Genomic DNA, 6,742 nt, shown 5'->3' on the forward strand with positions numbered 1-6,742 from the left:
AACCAGGGAGGCTGTTCTGCACCACAGCCCGTGTTCCTTAGAGAATTAAGCCCTGTCCTGCAGACCACAGCCATCCCAAAGCACAGCCTTGCTGACAATGGTTTCCTTCTGGCATTTGGGTGACCTCTGAGCTGGCCTCTGAGCTGGCACCCCCTCAGGACTGGGGGCCAACTCCATGGAAACTCTGCTGAGATGCAAGTAGGCTTGACTTTCCGGGAACATTGCTGGGAAGTAGATCTAATTCTGGATATTAGGCAGGGGGACAAGGCCAAATATAGGGACCCCCAAAGCTAACCTCACTACATTCAGGTCCCAGCAGTGGTTTTTTTTTAACTTTTTTTTTTTTTTTAATCTTTTTGTCGGCACCGGGGACCGAACTCATGACCGCCTCCTTATAAGGCAGGTGCTTATGCCACTGAGCTAAATCCCCAGCCCCTAAGCAGTGTTTAAGAGCCACTGTTTGTCTGTCTGTTTGTTTGTTTGTTTGAGACAGGGTCTGGCTATGCAGTTGAGGCTGGCCTTGAACTCACTATGTAGCCCAGGCTGCCCTTGAACTGGCAGCAATCCTCCTGCCTCAGCCTCCTAATTCAAATTGCTGGGATTACAGGCATGAAGAGCCACCTTTTAAGTACACTTTACAAGGCAAGTTCACACATGTAGGTTCGTGCATTGTTACAGTGATCTGTGTTGCAGCAGACACATGATGCCCTCTTCATAAATGAGGAAACTTGGGCTCAGTCTGTCTCAAGGACTTATCCAGGGTCACCCAGCGAGGACTCGGTGCACCTCAGCTAATTCAGGATCTCTGCCTTCACATTCCCAGTGCTTTCACTCACCTTGTGGGTTTTCTTGGGTTCTTTTTTTATAGCTACGCTCTATATTGACTAATAGATGACCCAGATCATGGTTCTGGCTTCTATGATAAATGTGACTCATTTTCTCTTGATGTGTGATAATGGGCGCTTGGGGCAGCCTGGAGGAAAGCAGATTCTAGGAGTTGGTTGTAGAATAACTTTTGAGGCTCACTACAGGAGGAGGCTAGAGCAAGCCCAGTTTAGGCACTTGGCTTTTCAGTGATGTCCTACAATATACTTTCACAAGATTTATTGGAAGATAATTCACACCTGTACAGACACTGCTGATGGACAGTGTTATGCTACAGTTTTAGGTTTCCCAATTTTAAAAGAAATTAAACATTTTGGTGCAGATGTACTTTGTCTACAAGGAGCTCAAGAAAATCACTATGGAACAGAGATCAGGCCAAGTCTGGAATCACTGGGTTATCCCTCTGAATAGAATATGCAGCCATGAAGGAAACCCAGTGGCTGTGCCATTTGTCTCAAACATCCCAAGCTTTTGCTCTCATCAGTGAACCCAGTGGAATTCTACCACCCCATACCTTTTTCTGGATGGAGACGATATTGGGTGCCCTGTGCTCCCTCACCTACCATCTGTGTAGCTACTACATGTGTTGTGCAACCCAAGGTGAAGTGATATTAAACTGACTCAGTTGGCAACTCTGCCGGCAGAGATTCCTAATGCTGGTCACTGGAAGATGGCAGTTTCCAGGCCAGGAAGTTAGCTCAGTGGCACAAGCACCTGCCTGGCAAGTGCAAAGTGGTGAATTTGATCACTGGTACTGAAAAGAAAAGAAAAGAAAAGATGGCAGCTTCCATCCATGCCATTGCATGTGTGGTGACTTCAGCTCTGTTCCTGGTTCTCCACTCTATAGTTTCATAAAGGAAGGAGAATTGAATTACGAAGGACTTGTTATCAGAAAAGTATCAGTCTTCACAGGAACCAAGAATTTTATCTATTCCAATTTGGTCTCCAAACCTAGGTATTTTGCTGAACTGTGTGTATGATACACAGCAGGCACCAAATGTAGAAAAGTCAGATGATGCCTACACAGTTAGAGAAAACGGAGGTTCTGAAAACACCATTCCATCTTGTCCTCTGTGTCTTCACATTACTGTCCTGACACTAGAATTCCATAGTGACCGCCTATCACTCTGGAGGTGCCATAACTGTGGATTATATTTTCTACTCTGCAGCAAAGGGAGACTTGGCTGGGTACCCAGAGCCGATGTTGCTTGGGTTGGTGACTGGAAACTTCTAGCTAGATTGTCACTTCTTACGGGGCTCTTAATGCACTTACAAAGGAGAGTAACGCTTCAGATCATTTTGTCTTTATTGGCTAAGTTCAGACTTGAGCTCTGACTCTTTGATTATGTGCATAATTTTACTTATGGTCTTTTTCAAAAGTCATTGAATGTTTGCACGTTGTTTATTTGGGTGCCATGGAGTAACAGATAGCAGAGGGAACAAGTTTACAACCATTTTCCTTTTTAATAATGAAAATATTTTTCTGACAATTAAGATCTATATACTCTTATAAAAGAGGCATAAATAGGGCTGGGGATTTAGCTCAGTGGCATAAGCGCCTACCTTGCAAGCAGGCAGTCGTGAGTTTGATCCCAGTATCGATAAAAAGGAAAAAGACAAAAAAAAAAGCATAAATAATTTTTATCCTAATTCTAGTAAAATTGACAATGGTTTTAAAATGCAGTGTATCTTCTTTAGTCCAATTAGTGAAGCATTTCACTTTGTGTTTTTGGCAAGCTTTACAGTGGGTCCAGACTATCTGGGTTCTTGACGACTATGGGTTGATTCCTTTTGGTGAAGCATGGTTTCTTCAGTAAAGCTCTATGTTGGTTGAGTCCTAATTAGTTCACCCAAGAAATCACTGAGTCATTCACCACTGTCCAACCATATTAGTTTTATTGTTTGTTTTGTTTTGTTTTGTGTGAGACACGGTCTTGCTATGTAGCCCAGGCTGGTCTTGAACTCTGGACAATCCTCCTGGCTCAGTCTCCCAAGTGCTGAGATCACAGGTGTGTGCCACTGTGCCCAGATTTCTCACCTGCTATTTCTGTCAACTCTCCAAAATGCCTCAGATTATGATCTTGTCATTGGATAAGCCCACTGATGAAGTTAGAGCCTTCTAATTAGCTCGATCTAGTCACTTTCCAAAAGCCCATCAGCAAGCAAACCTGCATCACCATGAGCCTTTTTGGGGGACATACTGGATCCCAATAGTAATACATGCCTCTTTAAAATTAGGCACTGTTTACATAATTCAATGAAGTTTTTTGTATTTTGTCTTGCTCTTTTTTTATAATTTAATTACTTTTAAAATTAGATTTTATTGGTACATTTTAGATATATATGATGATCACATTCATCATAGAGCAATTTTATTTATTTATTTATTTTGTCTTTTTTTGAGACAGGGTCTCACTATGCAGTTCGGGCTGGCCTTGAACTCACTTTGTAGCCCAGGCTGGTCTCGAACTCACAAGGATCCTCCTGCCTCAGCCTCCCAAGTGCTGGGATTACAAGTGTGAGCCACCACGCCCGTCTATAGAGCACTTTTTTTAAATGTTTATTTTTGTTGTTGCTGTTGCAAATTGAACACAGAGCCTCAGGCATGCTAGTCAAACACTCTAACATGGAGCTTTATCTCCAGAGAGATTTGGTGAATTGTGAAAATGTATGTACTAGTGTAATTGACACCCTAGTCAGGTATGGAATATTTCCATCACCCCAGAAGGTTCCTTCCTACCTTTTCCCAATCTTCATTCCTCAATATGCAACTTCTAAGGAATTCTGATTTCTATCATCATAGATTGGGTTTGTTGGTTTTGAAGTTCAAACATACACACTTTTTTGTCAGGATTCCTTTTCTCCATACAGTGTCTGTGAGATGCATTCATATTGTTGCAGTAGCGCAGGTTTCTGATTAACTGTCTGTTTAAAATTGCTGGTCTTATCTAGGCATGGTGGGGCATGACTGTAATCCCAGCACTTGGGAGGGTGAGGCAGGAGGATCACTACATATTTGAGGTGAGCCTTTACAGTGACAAGTCTTCTCGTGTCTTAGTTACTTTCTATATTGCTGGAGCATAATACCCAACACCTTCAACTTCAAGGAGAAAACATTTATTTTGGCTCACATTTTTAGTGCCTAGTTGGCTGTCTCCAAGACAGGAAAGCTTAGATAAGGTTCACCCATGTTGTGGAGGGTAATGTGCCCACCACAAAGCTATTTATTTATTTACTTATTTACTGTTTGAGATAAAGTCTCACTATATAGGCCAGACTGGCCTGGACTCACTTTATAGGCCAGGCTGGCCTTGAACTTGAGGTGATCCTGGCAGAGGAAGGATACTCACCTCATGGCAGCAAGGAAGAAGCATGAAATGGGGAACCCAGGAGGGAGACAGACACCACCAGATCATGCTTCCGGCGACCCACCTCCACCCTCCTGCAACAAGGCCCCCGCCTCCTAACTGCACATTGAACTCTAGCAACTCAGGAGCCAACTACCATTCAACAGTCCCATTTTTGAACCAGGCATGGTGGCACATGCCCTAATCCCAGCACTGGGGAGGCTGAGGCAGGAGGACTCTCAGGCCTGAGTGATCCTCTTGCTTCAGTCCCAGAGTGGCTGGGACCACAGGTGTGCACTCTCTTACCTGGCTGATTTGATATTTTATCAAATACATTTTCTGTGTCACTGATTTACTTGTGTGGGGTTTGTCCTTTGCATTATTAATATAGTACATTATAGTAATTGATTTTCAAATGCAGACTAATCTTAGATTCCTGGAATAAAATACTGCTCAGTGATGGTGTTTAATCTTCTTTGTATGTCACTAGGTTGAGTTTTCTAATATTTTGTGGAAGGTTTTCACTCACAAGGGATATTGATCTGTGGTTTCCTTGCGATGCCTTTGCCTGGATTTGGTTTTAGGATAATACTGATCTGATAGAAGAGTCAGGAAATTATTTTCTTCCATTTTTTGAAGAAGTAGTATCCCTTCTTTAAATGTGTTCTAGAATTCACCAATGAACTAGGGATATCATTTTCACCAGATCTATCTTTCTCCCTCTCTCTCTCTCTCTCTCTCTCTCTCTCTCTCTTTCTTTCTTTCTTTCTTTCTTTCTTTCTTTCTTTCTTTCTTTCTTCTTTCTTTTCCAAGCAGTTGAAGGCCTTTCTTCCCCTGAGGAAGAAGGAATTCAGCCTACACATTTTCTTGGAAGTGACCCATTCCCTGAACTTCCCACCTGCTGGTTGCGCTGAGGCTTCAGAATTGTCAGCGTGTACAAGTGATGAATCAATTTCATCTCTTTCCTCCTGCCCTCCTTTCTTTTTATTTTTTGCATTTATTTATTTATTTATTTATTTACAGAATCTCACTATATAGTCCAGGCCAGCCTTTCCAGGTGTGCATCATTGAACCAGGCTTGAATCAGTTTCTTAAATCTCTCTCTCTCTCTCTCTCTCTCTCTCTCTCTCTCTCTCTCTCTCTCTCTCTCTTTCTTTCTTTCTTTCTTTCTTTCTTTCTTTCTTTCTTTCTTTCTTCTTTCTTTTCCAAGCAGTTGAAGGCCTTTCTTCCCCTGAGGAAGAAGGAATTCAGCCTACACATTTTCTTGGAAGTGACCCATTCCCTGAACTTCCCACCTGCTGGTTGCGCTGAGGCTTCAGAATTGTCAGCGTGTACAAGTGATGAATCAATTTCATCTCTTTCCTCCTGCCCTCCTTTCTTTTTATTTTTTGCATTTATTTATTTATTTATTTATTTACAGAATCTCACTATATAGTCCAGGCCAGCCTTTCCAGGTGTGCATCATTGAACCAGGCTTGAATCAGTTTCTTAAATCTCTCTCTCTCTCTCTCTCTCTCTCTCTCTCTCTCTCTCTCTATATATATATATATATATATATATATATATATTTCATTGGTCCAGTTTCTTGGAAGACCCCGAATAATACTGGAGCCTAGGAAAGGCAAACCTCAAGTTCCCAGGCCAAGGACAGGCGATGCTGGCATTCAGAGCCAGGCCAGGGGAAGCCCAAGGTCCCTTGGTCACCAGCCCAGATGAGCTGGGCTGTGGGTCCCCGAGGTAGCAGAGCCTTGAGTGGAACAAGGTAGCCAGAAAAGAGGACACTTGCTACTTCCCAGCACCCATTCTCTCCTCTTCCCTAGAGGTTACACTGAGTCACCAACCTTTGTGCCTCAAACTTGGGTCCTTGACTCAGCCAGCTCTGCTGGCTGTGAGGGGCAGTGCCAGCCTAGGGAGCCTAAATTCACGGGGTCGGGCGCCACCTACGGGTGGGTGCTACAGAGCAAGGCTGAAAGCCGATTTCCACGTGGTCTGTGACATTACTAATTTCTACTAATTCATGGCAAAGAACAGTTTGTGCTTATATTGTTTGATAAGCTTTGCATGCCTATATTATGTAGTCTGAGCAACTACTTTGAAGACAATACACAATGTTAATTTCCTATTATCTTGTTTTGAAATTCTGTATAATTTTTGTTTTTTCTTTAAAATTAAAAAATTTTAAAAAGAAATCAACACATATTTAAATATTTGTTTTTATTTTTATTTTTTATTTTTTTTGTCTTTTTCGTTTTTATCGGTACCAGGGATCGAACTCACGACTGCCTGCTTGCAAGGCAGGCGCTTATGCCGCTGAGCTAAATCCCCAGCCCCTTGTTTTTATTTTTTGAGACAGTGTCTCACTATGTAGTGCAGGCTGCCCTCCAACTCACAGCAATCCTCTTGCCTCAGCCTCCCCAGTGCTGGGATTACAGGCATGCAAGCCTCCGCCTTACAAACCACTGAACTGTGAACTTTTACACCTTGCAAACATTATAAGCCAGGTGTTTTGA

At 42.6% G+C, this 6,742-nt stretch overlaps 1 pseudogene; it reads left to right on the forward strand.

The window, feature by feature from the left end:
- Positions 1 to 1,073: 1,073 nt before the first annotated feature.
- LOC100717104 (protein angel homolog 2-like) lies at positions 1,074 to 2,220 on the forward strand (annotated as a pseudogene).
- Positions 2,221 to 6,742: the final 4,522 nt, after the last annotated feature.

The sequence above is a fragment of the Cavia porcellus genome, unplaced genomic scaffold (genome assembly GCF_034190915.1).
Source record: "Cavia porcellus strain 051 isolate PalLab524CR breed Dunkin Hartley unplaced genomic scaffold, mCavPor4.1 scaffold_4, whole genome shotgun sequence".
Lineage (NCBI taxonomy): Eukaryota > Metazoa > Chordata > Mammalia > Rodentia > Caviidae > Cavia > Cavia porcellus.